This window comes from Tenrec ecaudatus, chromosome X (assembly GCF_050624435.1).
Source record: "Tenrec ecaudatus isolate mTenEca1 chromosome X, mTenEca1.hap1, whole genome shotgun sequence".
NCBI lineage: Eukaryota > Metazoa > Chordata > Mammalia > Afrosoricida > Tenrecidae > Tenrec > Tenrec ecaudatus.
This window is the reverse complement of record NC_134548.1, coordinates 20,622,027-20,641,947: the sequence shown is the minus strand read 5'-3', so window position 1 is coordinate 20,641,947 and position 19,921 is coordinate 20,622,027. Positions and strand designations below refer to the sequence as shown.

At 42.6% G+C, this 19,921-nt stretch overlaps 1 protein-coding gene across 2 annotated transcripts in view; it reads right to left on the bottom strand.

Moving 5' to 3' along the window:
* PTCHD1 (patched domain containing 1) overlaps window positions 1–19,921 on the bottom strand; it is a 68,598-nt gene that overhangs the window by 33,376 nt on the left and 15,301 nt on the right. Inside the window, exon 1 of one of the 2 annotated variants that reach the window (XR_012781154.1) lies at window positions 15,224–15,322. The exons of the other annotated variant lie outside the window; for it this stretch is intronic. The gene's annotated coding sequence lies outside the window, so the exon portion shown is untranslated. Of the gene's footprint in view, window positions 1–15,223; window positions 15,323–19,921 lie in introns of those variants that run through there. 2 annotated transcript variants of the gene reach the window in all.

The following is a 19,921-nucleotide window of genomic DNA, read 5'->3' as shown; positions in this document are numbered from 1 at the left end:
TATGGACTTGATCTGGACTGGGCAGGGATGTTTCCTTAATGTACAATTGTGTTTTGTATAAAGCTCTTTCTTATACACATATTAGTGACTGTGAATTTGTTTCTCTAGTCTACCCAGATTAACACAGGCTTACTATGTCAGGAATGACAAATTCAAGAGAAATGGTGTTACACTCATTGTCAAAAAAAGAACATTTCAAAATATTTCATGATGTATAATGTTGTCTGTGATAGACTAATATCTATACACCTACAACAAAGTGTAGTTAATATAGCTATTATTCAAATCTACACATCAATCGTTAATATCAGTGATAAAGAAATTGAAGAATTCTACCAACTGCTTGATTCTGAAATTGATTACACACCTACTCAATAAACAATGATACTCAGTGGTGATTGGAATAGGAGAGTCAGAAACAAAGAAAAGTCAATAGTTGGAAAATATGGCTTTGAGAATGGAAACACACCTGGAGGGTGAATGAAAAAAACAACAACTGTGCAAATACCACTGCAACTACCATCTTTTAAACAACATAAACATCAACTGCACACATGGACCTCACCAGATGAAAGGCACGGGAATCAAATTGATTACATCTACATGGAGATAAGATGGAGCAGCTCAATATCATCAGCCAAAACAAGGCTGTGGGGGTGGGCATGGGGGACGGCTAGTATGGAACAGAACAGGAGGTTGAAGCTGAAGAAAATTAAGTCTACTAGAGACACGATTTGACTTTGTGTATATTCCTCCTGAATTAAAAGATGATTACAAAGACAGATTTGACACGTTGAACCTTAACAACTGAAGACCCGATGAACTATGGGATTACATCAAGAACATCATACTTGAAAGCAAATAGTCATTAAGAATAGCAGGAAGAAAGAAAAGACTAAAATGAATGTCAGAAGAGATGCAGAAACTTGCTTTTGTGGGTAAAGTAGCTCTTGTGGGTAAAGTAGCTAAACAGGAATGGAGTAAATGATGAAGTCAAAGAGATGAACAGAAAATTTCACAGGGAAGTTCAAGCAGAAAATGTCAAGCATGAGATGAAATGTGCAAAGACCTGAAGTTAGAAAGCCCAAAGGGAAGAACACAGTCAGCATTTCTCACGTTGAAAGAACTGAAGACAAATTTCAAGCCTCGAGTTGTGATTCTGAAGGATTCTATGGGCAAATGTTGACCGACTAAGGAAGAATCTCAAAAAGATGGAAGAAATACAGTCATTATACCAAAAAGGTATTGGTCAGTGTTCAACCATTATATAAGGCAGACTCTGATTAAGAACCAATGGTATTGAAGGAAAGAGTTGAAGCTGCACTGAAGGCTCCAGGGACTGATGGAATACCAATGACAGTAGTTCAACAAACTGATGCAGCAAGAGGGGAACTCACTAGTCTATGCCAAGAAACTTGGAATGGACTGGCTAACTAACTGGTTCACTGACTGTCTAACTAACTTACTGACTGGCTAAGTAACCATATGTGCACCTATTCCAAAGAAAGGTAACCCAGCAGAATGTAGTAATTACAAAAATTCCATTAATATCACATGCAACTAAAAACCTGCTGAAGATAATTCAGCAATGCTTGCAACAGTACATCGACAGAGAGCTGCAAGAAATTCAAGGTGGATTCAGAAGAGGACAGAGAACAGGAGATGTCATTGCTGATGGCAGCTGGATCTTGGCTGAAAGCAGAGAATACCAGAATGTAAAATATTTTGTTTGTGTTTTACTATGCAAAGGCATTTTACTGTGCAGATCCAAATAAACTATTAATAGCATTATGAAAAATCGTGATTCTACAACACTTCACTGTGCTCATGTGGAACCTGGGCATACACCAGGTTATTCGAATAGAACAAGGAAATGCTGCATGGTTTAATATCAGGCAAGGGGTGCACCATGTTGTATCTTTTCGCCACACTTAATCCATCTGAGGATTTGAACTGTATGAAAATAACCAAAACAAAAAGATGGGATCGGAGGAAGGCTTTTTAACAATCTATCTTATACAGATGGCACAACCGGAGGCACTTGTGGATGTGGATTAGCCTAGATTGTAACTCAATGTAAAGAAAACATAATTTCCTGTAACGGAACCAGCAGTTATCATGGCAAGTGGAGAAAAGATTGAAATCTTCAAGGATTTCATTTCCCTCGGGTCCACAATAAAGGCCCGTGGAAGCAGCAGTCAAGGAAATCACACAACGTATTGCACTGGGCACATCTGCTGCAAAAGTTATCTTCAAAGTATTTAAGAGCAAGGATAGCATTTTGAGGATTAAGGTGCCCTTGGGTCCAAGCCATAGTGTTTTCAATTGCCTTATGTTCCTTTGAAAGCTGGACAATGCATCGGGAATTCTGGAGAAGAATTGATGTATTTGCATTATCTTGTTGGCAAAGATTATTGAAAGTAAAATGGTTGGTCAGAAGAAAAACCAAACCTGTCTGGGAAGAAGTACAGCCAGGATGTTCCTTTGAAGAGAGGTTGATGAGACTTCATTATCAAATACTGTGGATATGTTATCAGGAGAGACCAGCCCTTGGAAAGCACATCGTGTGTGGTAGAGGGGAGGGGTCAGTAAAACATAGGAAGAGCTGTAATGAGATGCAATGACAGAGTGCTGCAACAATGTGCTCAAATAGGCCAATGGTGAGGATGGTTTAGAACTGGAGACTCTTGTTCTGGTGTAAATAGGACCACTATGAATTGGAGCCCATCTGATAGCGCTTAATAGTCATATGGGTAAGGTACCAACTTGGCCAATAAACACATGTGGGGTTAATTGAAGGGCAGAAGGATAAATGGCTCAGTGAGCCTTGCCTTTCTAGCTCTTGAGTCTCTTGCTTTCTGATGGTTGGACCAGGGTGCAGCTGCCTTAGCCAGTTCCCTGTTAGCTGGCAAGGCTCACTTCCTGCATGACATCCCTGAGGAGAAGCCACATGGACCTCCCCCAATGCATCCCTGAGATGCTTACACATTCCCTGACTCAGCTTTCCTCCCTGAAGTCGGCATCATTGCATCTGTTTGGTGAGATGGAGGAGGACTTTGTGAATTGGTGTCGGACATATGGGTTAATGGATTAGTGTTGGACTTGTGGGCTTGGGCAGCACTGGGTTGGGATGTTTTCTTTATGTGCACTTACCCTTTATATAAAACTCTCTCTTATACATAAGTTTCTGTGGGTTTGTTTATCTAAAGTACCCAGACTACTACAGTACTCATGTGGTTTGTAACTCTAACTAGATAAGAGGTAAGGCAGTGTGTATGCACTCCTTCTTTTATTCATGTCTGAGAGGAAGAGGATACTGATGTGAATCCATCCCTGTATGCATCACGGATGACACGAGTGAACAATCCTTTAGCTTGCAGCCTTCCACTGGTGATATAGAGCACCAAATATAATTGCACACGACACTATCCTGTCATTAGACAGGCCTCCAGAAGGATGTCAGAACAAGTCTTTTGTTAATACTAGGTTTAGTATTAAGGTAGCAGATGGACACTGGGCCTCCAGTCAAGTACTCCCTCAATGCAAGAAACTGGCATTCCATGATACCTTCCTGGAATGATCGCTGAGGACAAAGCGGGCACATAAGCAAATGTGGTGAAGAAAACTGATGGTGCCCGACTATCAAAAGATATAGTGTCTGGGGTCTTAAAGGCTTGAAGATGAACGAGTGGCCATCTAGCTGAGAAGCAACAAAACCCACATGGAAGCACACCAACCTGTGCGATCATAGGTGTCAATGGGATCAGGTATCAGGTATCAAAGAACAAAAACATCATATCATTGTGAATGAAGGGGAGTGCAGACTGGGGATCTAAGCCCATTTGTAGGCAACTGGACATCCCCTTAGAGAAGGGTCAGGGGGAGGAGACAAGCCAGTCAGGGTGCAGTGTAGCAATGATTAAACATACAACTTTCCTCTAGTTCCTAAATGCTTCCTCCTCCCCCACTATCATGATCCCAAGTCTGCCTTACAAATTTGGCTAGAACAGAGGATGTACAATGGTACAGATAGGAACTGGAAACACAGACAGTTCAGGACAGATGATCCCTTCAGGACCACTGGTGAGAGTGGCAGTACTGGGAGGGTGGAGAGAGGGTGGGGTGGAAAGGGGGAACCATTACAGGGATCTACATATAACCTTCTCCCTGGGGGATGGACAACAGAAAACTGGGTGAAGGGAGCTGTCAGACAGGGTAAGATATGACAAAATAATAAATAACTTATAAATTATCAAGGATTCATGAGGAAGGGGGGAGTGGGAAGGGAGGGGGGAAAATTAAGGAGCTCATGTCAAGGGCTTAAGTGGAAAGCAAATGTTTTGAGAATGATGATAGCAACAAATGCACAAATGTGCTTGATATACAATTTATGGATATATGGATTGTGATAAGAGTTGTGAGAGGCCCCAATAAAATGATTTACAAAAAATATAGAGAAGAAAAAGTCTTTGCATCTCTAGCCACTTGCAACCACACCTACCTCCTTGCCATTTTACCTTCCCCCCATTTCAAAGCTCACATCTTTCGGCAGCCCAGGTCTGTTCTCTCACTGCTGAGGTGGTGGAGTGCATTCCTGGCACCCTCCGATTATTTCATCGACCGTCCCCCAGCACAACGGCCCTGCTAGAATTGACAGATGGCTTCCACTGAGTTGACTCAAGCACATGTAGCTTTGGAAAATAGTTCAGCCAGCCAGGAGCAAAGATTTTTTAGGGTCCCAAGGTGTCACTTCTGGGGGATTCTAGCTTGCTTTAATGTTGACAGTAGCTCACAGACTTGACTGCTGAAAAGTTTCAAGGCTTGCAGATGTGAAGTTTATGCTGGGGTTCAAAGACTGGACAGGAGGGTGTCCACCAGGAGGCTGGAGTCTTTTTGAGTTATTGCACATTAGAGGTCATGCAGAACAAGTCTTTTCCACTTCATCATTAAATACAGCCACGATCCATTTAGTCAACAAATATCTAGACTATGCTCAGCATTAACTAACCCCCAAGGAGATCAGAACATTGGGGCATGATTTTACACTCAAGAAACTTAAGAACTTATGGGGGATCTTCCGTCCTAGGTATTGGTTACACAGTGAAGCAAAGTGTTACAGTGCTACAATAGGAATAGCTACAAGGGACAAGAGGTGTTCTGGAAGTTTGGTATGCTGGGTGTAGTACGTGTGTGGGCAGGAGGGATTCAAGGGTGAATGTGTGCAATAGTGTGTGTAGCAGTTGTGTTGTATGCAATGATATACACAGTTAGAGCCAGATGAGGGACAGCAGTCTTACCCATCCAGTCAGAGAATGTTAATAATTGTAAGGAGCCCTTTCCTAATTTTGAACTATGCAATATTCCCTTGTTTTGTTCATACAACTACCTCGATCCATGTACAGGTTCCACATGAGCACATTGAAGTGTTCTGGAATCCCCACTCTTCTCAAGACTATCTATCCATAATCTATTATGATCCACACAATTGAATGCATTTATATAGTGAACGAAACACAAGTAATTATCTTCCTGGTATTTTCAGCTTTCTGCCAAGATCCATCCGACATCATCAATGATATCCTTCGTTCCATGTCCTCTTCTGAATCCAGCCGGAACCTCTGGCAGCTCCTCATCATTGTACTGCTGCAACTGTTGTTGGATGATCTTCATCACAATTTTCCTTGCACGTCATATCAATGATATTGTGCTAGAATTTGAGCATTCTGTTGGGTCACCTTTCTTTGGAATCAGTACAGATATGGCTCTCTTCCAGTCATTTGGCCAAGTAGCTGTCTTTCAAATTTCCTGGCATAGACAAGTGAGTGCTCCCAGTGCTTCATCAGCTTGTTGAAACATTTTATTTGGTATCCCATCAATTCCTGGAGACTTGCTTTGGTGAGTGCTGTCAGTGCTGCTTGAACCTTGGTATCATTGGTTCTCGCTCATATGCTACTTTCTGAAATGTTTGAATGTTGATAATTCCTTTTGCTACAGTGACGCTGTGCACTCTTTCCATCTTCTTTTGATGCTTCCTGCATCATTCAATATTTTGCCCCTAGAATCTTTCAGTATTGTAACTCGAGGCTTGATTTCCCCCCCCCCCAGTTATTTTAGTTTAAGGTAGGCTGAATGTGTTCTTCCTTTTTGGTTTTCAACTATAGGCCTTAACACAGTTCAAAGTAATCTTTTACTGTGTCTTCCTGAGCTGTCCTTCAAAATTTTCTGTTCAGCTCTTTGACCTCATTTCTTCCATTAGTCTTGGCTACTCTATGATTAGGAGCAAGTTTCAGAGTTTCATCTGACATCCATTTTGGTCTCTTCTTTCTTCCTGTTGTATTTCATAGCTGTTTGCTTTTGACCTTGATGTCTTCCCACTGCTCATCAGATCTTCTGTCATTAGTACTGAATGCATCAACTCTGTTCTTGATATATGTGTGGGATATACTCAAGGTCATATTTGGCTCTCCTGGACTTGTTTATAGACAGGGAATACTGCACCAGGGTTGCACACATCTCACCACACTTATTCAATCCACATGGTGAGCAAATTATCAGAGAAACTGGATTATATGAAGAAGAATTTGGCATCAGGATTGGAGGATGGCTTATTAACCACCTGCGATCTGCAGATGGCACAACCTTACTTGCCGGAAGTGAGGAGAACATGAAGCACTTGCTGATGAAGGTCAAAGATTGAAGCCTTCACTATGGATGACAACTCAATGTAAAGAAAATAAAAATCCTCACAACTGGACCAATAGGTAACATGACGATAAGCAGAGAAAAGACTGAAGTTGTCAAAGATTTCTTCTTGTTCTTAGATCTACCATCAACATTCATGGAAGAGATCAAAGGAGGCATCACATTGGGTCGATCTTTTGCACAAGACCTCTTTGAAGTGTTGAAAACCATGGAGGTTACTTTGTGGACTAAGGTGCACGTCATATTTGAATCACCTCATATTTCTGTGAAAGTTGCACATTGAGTAAGGAAGACATTATTCAATAAGAATTGATGCGTTTGAACTATAATGTTGGCTAAGAATATTGAAAGTGCCATGGAACACCCAAAGAACAAATATTTGTCTTGGAAGTACAGCCAGAATGCTCTTTAGAGGCAATGATGGTAAGACTTGGTCTCATGTCCATTGGACATGTGACCAGGGGAGACCAGCCTCTGGAGAAGGATGCCATGCTTAGTAAAGTGGAGGGGCAATGAAAAAGAGGAAGGCTGTCGATGAAATGGATTGACCCATTGGCTGCAACAACAGGCTCAAACATAAGAACAATTGTGAGGAAGTTCTGGACCAGTCAATGTGTCATTATGTTGTATACAGGGTAACTAAGAGTAGGAACCTATTCGGTGGCACCTACCAGACACATACAAGAAGCCTTGGTGGCAGTGTGGTTTAAGGATTGGGTTGCTAACTGTGATGTCAGAAGTTCAAACCCACCAACTTCTCTCTGATAGAAAGATGAGGTTGCTCCCATAAAGATTTACAGTTTTAGAAACTCTGAGGAGTTCTTCTCACTTTGGGGTCCATATAGGTTGAAACGGCCTCAGTGGCTATAGGTGTGAGGGTAGATTAGCAAATTTTCCATCACATCCAACCATAGGAGATAAAAACAAGCAACAAGACGATTGCCACACCTGCACAGAGTTCTAAAATGAAAGAAGTTAAGGATGTTAAGGGAGGCACATCTGTGCTAGCCTTGTGGGTAGTAGGAACTACTTCTTGGAGGAAGTAATGTCTAAATTAAGGCTGGAAGGATAAGTAGTTGACCTTGGGCTAACGCCCGGGGATGTGGAAGCCATGGACAGATGTGCCAGATGAATGTTCAAAACATAGACAAAGTCCCAGGGACTCAGAAATGTTCCAAAGGGAAACAGAAGTAACTCGGCTGTGGGGAGAAGCAAGAGGAAATCTGAAGACTCAGGCAAGGTTCACTCATACAAACCTTGTCCTCCAAATTTGCAAGACAGGAACTATTCTGTAGGCAACTAGGAGCCAATGAAGGGTTTTAAATCGGGCATGAAATTATTCTAATTGTGGCTTGGGAAGCTCACTCTGGCGTTGGTGCTAGATGGATTGGAAAGCCTGGAGAGTGGAGATGTCGCTACTTAAAAAAAAATAGATCTTGGAAGCTTAAGGAAAACAGGCAGTACTTGCTACTTCCATGAAGAGTTCCTGTCTCGGAAACTCACAGGGGTAGTTCTACCTGACCTACAGGGTTGCTCTGAGTCAGCATTGGTTCAATGGTAGAAAGCTTGTTATTGAGTTGGATAGCTTAGGGCAGAGTAAACCAGTTAGCAGAAATGGATGACAACTTTAAGCTCCACAGTACTGATCAAACATTTGGGCTGCCGTTCTCAGATTTCAATATTACCATTCCATATACATTTCGTCAAGGTTTGACCTTTCGCTGTTCTGTATACATACTTGTAACATGCTGTCATAGATGATACACGTGGAGACATGCCTGGCCAGTTGCTTCATGTTCCTCTGTAACAGATATTGTTGAGGCCCTTCTCGCCCTTACCTCTTGAATGTACATTTGCCTGACTTCCAAATGCCAGCATCCACATTTTTTTTAAAATCTGAGAGCCCTCTTTGCCATCTGGCTGCCAGTCCTGGCTGCTAGGGAATTGAGACCCCTGGGGAGCAGCCTCAACCAATGACAGATGGGAGTTGCTGTATACATACCCAGCTTCCTCCCCATGGATGAAATAAATCTGAGATGAGTGTGTTTTAAGTGGTTCTCAGAGTTTTTCCTGCCAGATTGCACTCCGCTCACTCACATTGGGCGCCTGCTCTAGTGCACACTCATTATAAGCTCCTTTGCCTTTCTCTCTCACCCTGTGCTCCCCTCTGGTTGCCCTTCACCTCCCCAATAGGTTTGACTTGGTTTCTTATTTCAGGGTTTGCTTCCGAGGAATCCAAACTGAGGCATTAGCCAATGACAATCAAAGTCTTTGGAAGACAAGAATTTCCCCACAATCTAAAAGCACCTTCTAAAACCAACTCCCAATATCCTGTGTGTTCAAAAAATGTAAGAACAAACAAAAGTAACCCATAGGGGTTACAGTATGATCTTGTGAACTTCTCTTCATCTTCAGGCCTCTCACGGCCCACATCGCTTTCTGCGATGCCAATGTACACACAGTAGGTATTCAATGAACACTTCTCAAGTGGTTTTGATAAGTTCATGACTGTCGATGACCGGATGCTATTGTCTGCATTTCTCTCTCACTTGGGGCATAGTCTAGTCTTTTGATTAAGCCTTCAGGTTAGTCACGTGTTGGAGCGAGATTCCCCTCATTACAGGAGTACACCCTAGCCCCTCGAGAAGGGTTTCAGCCTCCTTCCTGCCAGGAATGGAGCATTGTGAGATGATGTGATCTCTCATCTTTCTTCTGGCTGACAAAAAAAGAAGCCAACGCTTCTTTGGATTTTATTGTATTTTGAGAAAATGCTCAGAGACAAAGTTAGCAGTCTCAATGCATGCTTCTGGAACATCTCAGCAGGTAAGGTTTCAGGCTTCGGTGTTCTCTGTTGATAGCAAATGCTGGAATATTGCCCAAGTTGGATGAGAGTCCTCTATCTGTGTATTTCTGAACTACTGCTGCTGTGGTGGTAGGTGTGTGGGAGAGACAGTTGATATGTTCACTGGATTCCTGCCCACGCAGCGATGTGCCTAGGGTGTATGTGATGGTGGAGGCAAATTCTCCATGCATCAGCAATGCTGCCAGTCCAGGTGTTGAAATTCCCCAGGATGACACTTGGATGCCAGCAAAACTAAGCCTGATTGGTTTGCCAAGATCAGCTTGCCTTTCTTCTTGTTGGTACTCACCATTGGTGGATGTTCTGCCCTGCTGGGGCGAGACTCTAACTCTTCGACCTTAATGATAGCATCAACGAATAGAATGTGTGTGAGTCTCTGTGTGTATGTATGAGTGTTTGTGTATGCGTACTCTGAATTAGTGTGGCATAATATGCATATTATAAAGTGCACAAGTCTTAAGTCTACAGTTCAAGTCTACCTGTATATAACTATAGCAATACTGCCCAGGCCTGAGCATAAAACATCTACAATACCATGAATGTACCCTCCCCAGTCAAAACTCCCACCCCCACTCCAGAAGAAAGCCGTTTTGAATTCCATCCATGTTGATTAGTTTTATTTGTTCTTAGCTTTCAATGAATGAAATCATGTGGTAGGTGCTCTTTTGTGTCGGGCTTCTTTAACTCAAAAGGTGCCACGGTGGTGTCATGGTTAAGGGGCTCAGCTGCTAACTAAAAAGTTGGTAGTTTGATCCTATGGTCATTCCAAAGGAGAAGCATGTGGCAGTCTGCTTTCCTAAGGATTTACAGCCTTGGAAACCCTGTGAGGCAGTTTTACTCTGTGCTCCTGAGGCACTATGAAGTTGGAATCCCCCTGATAATGGTAGGCTTTGGTTTTGGTTGGTTCTTTTACTCAACCTCCTGCCTGTGAGATTCATACATTTTAAAAATGTTTCTCTGCAGTTTGTTATTTTTATAGGCTTACTTTATTAGTAGTACTGTGGAATATTCCAATTACGGTATGAAGACACCACCATTTATTTTTCCATCCTTCTGATGGTGAACCTTTGGGTTGTTTACAGGTTGGGTCTCTAATAAATAAAAGTGCTATAGACACTTTGAATATATGTTTTTGTAGACATATGTACTCATTTACCTCTGGTATATACAGTGGAATACTGGTATTGTGTGTGTGTATGTATACTATTCATTATTGTGGTATAATATGCATACATTTAACAATCAGTTCAACAACAAAAATAGGTCTGATGTGTATGCATTTGTAAATACCACGGCCAGTTTCAAGTTATCAAGGGGACATGAGTAGCTCAGGAACCAGTAGGCGCTAGCTCCGCATACAATGGGGTGTACAGACCTAGGAGTGGGATTTTTGGACAATGCAATAGGCTTATATTCCGGTTCCATTTTCCAAAGTGGTTGTACCATTCGCAATGCCCAAACATTCTGGCTGCTGTACATCCACAGCAACGCATGTGAAGCAGCCCTGTTACATTTCAGCCATTCCAGTGGGTGTGTAGTGGTATAGCATTTTGATTTTAATTTGCATTCCCATGAAGATAAACACAGGCTCATTAACCATCTGGCTATTTTGTTGTGTTACGTGCATATTCAAGCCCTTTGCTCATTTTGCCATTGGGTTATTTGTTCCTTGCTTGTTTCCCCTTATTTACTTATTAAAAACGATCAAGACTTGACTATAAAGAATGTAACAAAGAAGCGCCCCCAAGGCAGCCAGGCAAGCTAGAACAAACAAGGCATTGGAGCCACGTGGACGAGTGTTCATACGGAACTAAGTTACTATCTGATAGACATGAGCAAATGCCCTTTCCTTGTTTCCTTAGCACCAAAATGGGATTTCTGCCTGGTAGCGTTGTTAATTCCTGAATGAGACAAGAGAGATCAAGTGCTGGCAGAGGACCCACCACAAGTGCTCAGTCAGTACTGGAGCTGCTCCACATGTCAATCAGGCCGCCAAACTGGCATCTTTGCCCAGACCCAGACCCATTGCCATTGAGCTGATGCAACTCCTAGTCACCTTGTAGGGCAGGGGAGAGCTGCCTCATGGAGTGTCCAAGGCTGCGATCTTTTTTTTAAACAAATTTAATTTGAAGTGTGATCGACGTGTAATTCACACGTCATGCAATTCAAGAGGTGAAATATAGTTAACAGAGTTGTGCAATCCTACCACAATTTTAGAGCCCTTTCTTCTTTCTTGTACTCATTAGCTCCCCATGCCAGCTCTTCCAACCGCAGGAAACCATGACTCTAGCAAGGTAAGGCTGTCATCTTTATGGAAGCCGACGCCACATTTCTCCAGTGGGGTGGCTGGTAGGTTTGAACCCGCAACTTTTCAGGTGCTTAACCACTGTACCACCAGGGTTCCTGCAGGAGACACACTACGATGCTTAATTTACCGCCACAAGTCGCTTTCCATTCCGGATGATCGAGTGACGTGACTGCCACAGGGAAACTGCCTCTCTCCTGGATGCTTAGAGCCCGGGAGCCCAGTGGGTGAAGAATCAGGCTGGGAACTGACCGCTCAGTGGTTTAAGTCTACAAGCCCCTCCTCTGGAGCAAGATGAGGCTGTCCGTTCTCATCAAGATTCCCAGGCTCGGCAAGCCTTGGCACAGCTTCTGGGAATTGGAAAGGACCCGGGGGGCAAGGGGGTTTGCTGTGGGCTTGGTATTCTTTGTGGAAAGCATCAATGGCTCTTTGTGGGGAAAGAACTGCTGGCAAGGTATACTCAAAATGCTGTGCTGCAGGCGTGCGTTTGATGTGAGGCAGGCAGGGTCTTCAGGGTACATTTTAGACCCATGTCCGATGTGGGGATGGGGTGGGGGAGAGGCTGCTGAGAAGACACTTGCTCAAATGGTAATTCCCAGGCCTCCTGCCTAGGATGGCTGACTTTTGAGAAGCAACGGGCCCAGCTGGAGCATCACCTCTTCCAGGAAACCTGTCCTGAAAATGTTATGAGGCCCGCCCTGGTCCCCTGTATGTGTGCCTGTCTCTGTGTGTGCCTATCGCTTGCCATATGATAAAGGTGTCTTCTTCCAGCTCTTTGAGGACAAGAACTGTCTTACTTATTGTTATACTGCAGCTCCAAGCACAGCGAAGGCAAAGAATAGGCCCACAAGACTCACAGAACAAAAATATCCTGGGTGAGCCAACACACGCTCTTCACATCAACCTCCTTGGCACCACCAGCATGCGTTAAAAACTTCCCCTTGGCATGTCCTAAAATCGAGTTAATCACAGAGAAGTTATTAAGCCAAGAAGTACTTGCTAGCTCATCAACAGTCAGGAGGTGGGGAGGGGGACAATAAATAAAACAAACCCCTAAGATCCAAACAAGACCAACCAGAACATGTGGGAATAGGTGCTTGTTTGAATGAATATATCCACCTTTGTGTCAGCAAAATGAAGGAGGCCGTTGATGGAGAACACAACAAAATCACCCCCTCCCCCCCCCCACTGCTTTTCCAGCCCCTCTCTCCAGGGAATCAACAGGCAGCTATGCATAAATGCGGTTGGGGAAAGAAAAGGACTTGGGAATTCGAAGTTGATTTTTACATCATAAGTCTATCATTTCTTTGCTCCCCTTTCAGGTTGAAGCAGCTTTAGCAGAACCAATCTAAACCAGCCTGCCTGCAGATCTCAAAGTTGGGATTTATTGAAGAAATGGATGGATGGGCCTAGGCGTTTTCCTCAGTTACCAGGTAAAGAACAGAGCTGGCAGGAAGCAGCAACCAAATGTATAGATCAGAGCACAGCGGTATCCCGGGAAATGGCATCTGACGGTTTTCATCTCATCTTAAACATGTCAAATAACTCTTCCATTTGTGATATGCTGATTCGAGGTAAGGTTGTGCTTGGGCCTTAATGGAGTTCCTGCATGGTGCAAATGGTTAGGCTCTAGACCATGAATGAACTGAAAAGTTAGAACTTTGGACCCACTCAGAGGCACCTTAGATGACAGGCCTGGTGGTCTGCTTGGGAAAGGTCTCAGTCTTGAAAACCCTATGGGTTCTCCTTGGCACTCAAGGTCATCATGATTTGGAATTGACTCCACGGCAGCCATCAGCAGACAACATGAATTAGCACCATGGATACGCCTTGGCTTTGTGACTTCTCTTTATAAGTTAAGAAAGGGGTTAAAATGTCCTTCAAGTGCTAAAGAGAAGCTCATTCTGAAATATAAACACTTTCACGAGACTCTGGGTCAGGCATCGTGCTGCTAACTATGAGGTCGGTAGTTCAAAGGCCTGTCTACTCCAGTAAAGATGTATAGTCGCAGAAACTCTAAATGGGGTTGTTGTGCATCAGAGTTGACTCGACGGTGGTGAATTTGGTTGGAGTTTTAATAGCAGTAAAAACACAGAATTTCACTTTGCTCCTGCCATGGATTGAATTATGTACCCCCTCAAATATGTATCAACTCGGGGAACCATGATGCTCCTTGGTTTGAACGATATACAAGGATGTAATCTGGCAGCTATGTGGTGGTGTAATTGATCTGACAAATTGAACTGATGCGATCAGCCAGTTAGTTCTAAGGGGATTAGAACCCATTGCCATTGAGTCAATTCTGATTCATAGAAACTCATAGAGGGGTTCCGAGACGGTACATCATGACAGAAGCAGATAACCTCATCTTTCTCCCATGGAACAGTTGTTGGCTTTGAACTGCAAACATTCCAGTCAGTAATCCAACACTCACCTGACAGCACCACCCTGATCTGATCTAAGGGACGTTTCCCTGAGGTGCTGTCTGTAGCATCGTTTCTTGTATAAGAGCTGAAAGGAGAGAGAAATGAGCAGAGAAGGTGGTACCTCAGTACCAATAAGAAGGAAGAGCCAGGAGTGGAACACACACTTTGGACCTGGCATTTCTATGCTAAGAACCTCCTAGACCCAATGGAAGACTGATAGCAAGACATGTGGAGATCTACAAGGCATGCTGGGCCCACAGATGTTGACAAGAGAGAAGCCTTTCCCTAGCAGGGTGGCACCTTGAATTTGGATGTCCAGTCTCCTAAACTGGTGGTGCAGTGGGTTATGCTGAGAGCTGTTAACCAAACCACAAGGTCAGCAGTTTGAGCCCACCAGCCAATGCCCAGGAGAAAGAAAAGCAGCCTCCTCCTGGAAAGTGTTACAGTTTCAGAAATCCTCAGGCAGGTCTGACTCTGTCCTGTAGGGTTGCTATGAGTCAGAACCAACTCAACAACAGTGACAACCTCCTGAATTATAATAAAGTAGATGACTGTTAAAGTAGATTATTGGGGTATTTCTGTTACAGCAGCACTAGGTAACTCAAAGAGTCCACAGACTATTAGGACGTCCACTTACTGAATAAAATTTGCATGTATAAATACTTTTAAGTTTGGCAGGAAGTGATTTTAAAAATATGTTAATAATAGGTTAAATGGTAGCTTAAATAATAAATTAATACTATGTTAAATAATAGCTTAAATACTATGTTTTGGTCGCAAACTACTGAAGTACAGTTTTCTTTTAGAAATACTCTCCTTTAGATAGGCTTTGGAAAGATAGGTAGGTCATAAGGATTATGACTTAACATGCTTTAATTTAAAAGTTTACACTTTGACTCCACATAAAAGAAGCAGGAAAGAGAGACCTACCTCCCTAACTTATCATCACCAGTCCTTCTAGGCCTCTTCCTCCTCCTATGCTAGCTCCCGGCATCATTGCCTTGGAAACTTCTGGGGCTTCCTTTGAACTTCCTGCTTCCTCTGCCTGAACCTGTGACTCAGCAGTATTCACTCAAGCTCCCCCACCTCCGCCCTGAACCTGTGACTCAGCAGTATTTGAACCACCAGAAGAACTTACAAACTCCGGTGCGGTGTCTGGACCCTCTTACACAAAGTTAAATCAGCATCTCTGGTTGAGACCTCAATAATTATGACACACAACCGTGGTTCAAAATCCTGTCAAATGCAGCCTTTTCTGCCCCACTTCCATTGCTGCTGATTGGGTTCTGTTATTGTTGTTAGGTGCCATTGAGTCGGTTCAGACCCACAGTGACCCTATGGAGAACTCAATGAAACACTGCCGGTTCCCGAATCCTCCTCACAGCTGTTCCTAGGTTTGAGACCATTGTTGCAGCCATGGCATCAATCTACTGGTTCTAGTCCTTAGCATCTATCTGGACAACAGAAACCCACTCCTCACTAATTTTTTCCCTCTTTTCAGCCTCTGGTCCAAACTTCCACCAGATTTGTTTTCTTAAAACACAAATCCATACCTGTCAATCCTTTGCTTTGACCGTCCAAAGACCTCCCTCCAAATGAATGATGGAGCCAGTTTATTGGATGATGATGATGGAAAACAACCCCCCCCCCCCACTCATTCTAGGAAGGATCTCTCGCAGCTTTTTACTTTGAAGTAATGTTAGGCTCACAAGAACTTGCGAACTGAGTGGAGAAGTCCTGATGTACTCTTCATCCCACTTCCTCCAATGAAAATATCATACAGGATGAAGGGGCATGAACAAAGCCAGGATATGGATTTTTGTAAAATGTTATTAACTCAACTGCAGACTTTATTTGAATTTTACCATTTTACATGCACTCGCGTGTGTGTGATTTTAGGGCATATTTGTGCAATTATCACGAGCTGGTTAATACAGTTTTAAGATTACCCATTTTTCTGCCCAGCAGTAGTTCTCAAGTCTGGTTGTACATTAGAATCTCCTAGGGAGCTTAAAAGAATACAGACAACTGGGCTTTCTTTAGCACTTGAAAAGACCACCTTTCAACTGTGGACCTTGTTTTCTATAGTGCAGAAACCCCCAAGACATCAGATAGGAATGACCCTCAACCTGGTGCCATAAGATCCCCTCTTCCCCTCCTGTGATCTGGCTTTCATTTTCTTCTCTCTAGTGCTAGTATTCCTTCTTCTCCCACACCATCAGCTGCTTTCTACTAGTTTCTCCCCCAAGAACTTTGAAACATAAAAGTAATTCCTATATTTACAAAAGCATTGATTGACCCCACTTCTTTCCCAACTTCCTTCCATGTTCCTTTCTTTAAAGATCCTTTACATTTGCAGTATCCAGCTACACTTTAAGTGATTCATGTTTGCTAACTCAATGTTTTCACTTCGTCCTCGACTTCTCAAACCACTCCAGTCTAGACTGCAGCCTAGCCCTCAAGAAAAATGGAACAATAACTTCGAGGCAGATAAATCCAATGGCTTTATACTGATCTTCTTTAACTTCTCAATAAATACATAGTACTTTAAAAATACCTTAAGATATCTTGAGATGTTTAATAAATTGAGATTTTCATGGAAATCCAGTAGGGTCCATTAAGTATGATTCAGCACTGCATCCTCTATTATGTACCTGACAAACAAAAGGTGCTCCACGAACCTGTGGTATCAGAGAACCCCCGCCTTCTCCCTGGATGAGTTCCATGACTAGTTTCCCTCTTCTCCTACCCCACACCTTGCTTTTCTCAAGGTCCTTCTGACTCCACTACCTTTGGCTACCTTGTACACTTGGTATTTCTCAAGACTCTCTGAATCTGATGATCTTGTAATCGAGTGAACGCTCCTTGGACAATGAGTGACACACCCAGGACTGTGTTCGTCTTTGCTAACCAATCCTCAATCCACATAAAAAAAACCTCAATTCTTTTCCAAACTCCAGATCTGAATTCCATCTGTCTACTGAAGATTTCAAAATGCAGTTTTGTCAGGATTTCAACTTGTTGAGATCCAACAGCTGAATTTAAAAAAAATCCAAATTGGTTCTTCCACCTGCTTCCTTGCTATGATTAACAGCGTCATCCTCTTTCTACAGATGCATTTGGAGAACTACTAAGCTAACATCACCTTTTCCCTTTTGTCTATACCTAGATCCAATGAACCCCAAGACCTACTGATCCCATCTCCCTGTTTTGGAGCTATTGTTTCCAGCGTGTATTCTGAAGCACGTTCATTCCTTGGGGTGTGACTCTGAGTGGTCACCCAAGTGAAAAGTACTCATACATAAATTGAGAACTGCTGAGCTAAACAAAGCTAAACACACACAGATCCATTTACAGAGAAACAGTGTGGCACCTGTAGTAGACAACATTGCATTCGAAATGAGGAGTCAATGTGTGGACACCACAGGTATTATATCCCGAAGACTGGGCCACAGAACTAAAAATTTTGGTTCATGAAAGGAACCTTTCCAAAACGCAGTTTGGGACACATTGGTCTAATCTAGCCCCCCATTTCTTCTCCTACCGCTATCCTAGCCCAGGCCTCTTGCTTTTAAGGTCTATAGTACAGACTTACAAGGGCCTCCTGGGTGGAAAAGTGGATCCTTCTATCTCCAATGCCTTTCTTCTCTAAGTTATCCTTACAAGTGTAGTATAATGACTCTCCTTATAATGTGGAACATCCATGAGCTATTATCCAGTCCTCCATGACCTATCAAAAGAGCCCTGGTGAGAGTTATGGTGGTTCAAACCCACCAGCCACGCCACTGAAGAAAGATGTAGCAGTCTGCTTGCATGCGGATTACAGCCTTGGAAACCCGATGGGCTAATTCTAGTCTGTCGCTAGGATTGCTATGAGTTGGAACCAACTCTATCAATCATTGAGAAAAGGATGCTGACATCGCTAAGTATAATTTATTTTTCTATCAGCATTTGCCTCATGTGTTTCTATGCTCATTTGTTAAGATGCATTAGGATTGTCATGGCTTCTTGGAGAATTAATCCCGTCATCATCATGTAATTTCCCTCTTTATTCCTAATAGGTTTCTTTTTCTGAAGCCTGCTCTGTCTGAAATTAATGTAACTACTCCAGCATTCGACCAGTGTTAGCCTGGTATATCTTTATCACTTTTAACCATGTGTGGGTTTTTACATTTTAAGTGGGTTCCTTATAGGTAGCATGCAGTTAGATCTTTTTATTTTTTTAATACATTAAGAGAGGCCAAACTCTTGTCTCTTAGTTGTGTATTTAGACCACTCACATGTAAAGCGATTGTTGTCATAGTTGGATTGATACCTGTCATATTTGTAACTGTTTTGTTTTCATTGCATTTATTCTTTCCTCCCTCTTTTCCTACCATCTTTGTTTTAAACAAGTATTTTAGGATTCCATTTTGTCTCCTGCACATAGGCCAGGAGGCAGTTGTTTGAATAGAAGAAGGAAATCCTGCATTGGTTATGATTAGGAAAAGTGTGTGAAAAAATGATATGGAAGTCAAATCTGATTTCTGGCTACAGAAGGGAGAAGGAAATTCCAATTCTGTATCTGCCCAAGGATGATTCCTTTGAGGATGAGGTCAGACATACTAGGGGATACCACCCCTGACAGAAAATAACTTTTGTTTTCAAAGCTATGTATTTACATTTTTTCTTTTTACAAAACAATCTTAGAACCTTCAAAGTACTCCCCATTACACTTAATACAGCGCTCAAATATGCGATTCCATTATTGGAAACCTTTTTCAAACTCATCGGTTGGATGGATAACAGCACCTCCCTCATTTTTTTCTTCACCTCTTCTGCATCATCAAATCCTTGTCCTTCCATGTCCCTTTTCATTCACAAAACAAAAAGGAGTCACAGGGAACGAGGTCAGGGGAGTAAGGTGTGTGGGGCAAGAGAGATATGCTGGGTTTTTTTTTGCCGCAAAGTGGCACTCTGAGATGGCTATGTGAACAGGTGCATTGTTGTGGTGGCAAAACAAGTCCCTTGTCTGCCAAAAATCAGTGTCACCCCCCCCACACACACTGTTATGCCATCTTTTCAGAAACTTTAAATAGAAAGCTTGATTAACAGTCTGACCTGACGGAGCAAAATTGAAATGTACTACGAGTCAACATTTTCATCTGTTCAGAATTAGGTTTGTCATCAAATGACATATAACCTTTTTTGAAATGAGAAAACCACTCATACACTGAGTTTTTCCCATAGCGCTGTCCTTGTAAGCTGTGTTCAGCATCACGACATTTTCTGCGGCATTTTTCCCTGAGCAGGAAACAAAATTTCACAGTCACATGCTGTTCTCTTAAATCAGCCATCCAAAAAAAAAAAAAATTGAGGTTTGAGCAAAACTGCTTTTATGACAAAAATCCACTGTGACCAGAGAGAACCTTCCCAGGTGACGGCACTAGATGCTCTAAGTTAGAGCAAATTGCTCAATGTTCACTTAGAGGGGAAAAATGCATACTCCAAAAGTTCTGTTCTGCTCAGCACAATTCCTATTTTTTCATACACCCTCATACTTCCACTCTCCAAAATTCTTTACCTTATTCTGACAACAGTCATCCTTCCAACAGCACTCTACTTCGCTGCTGAGTTTGACAATTTATT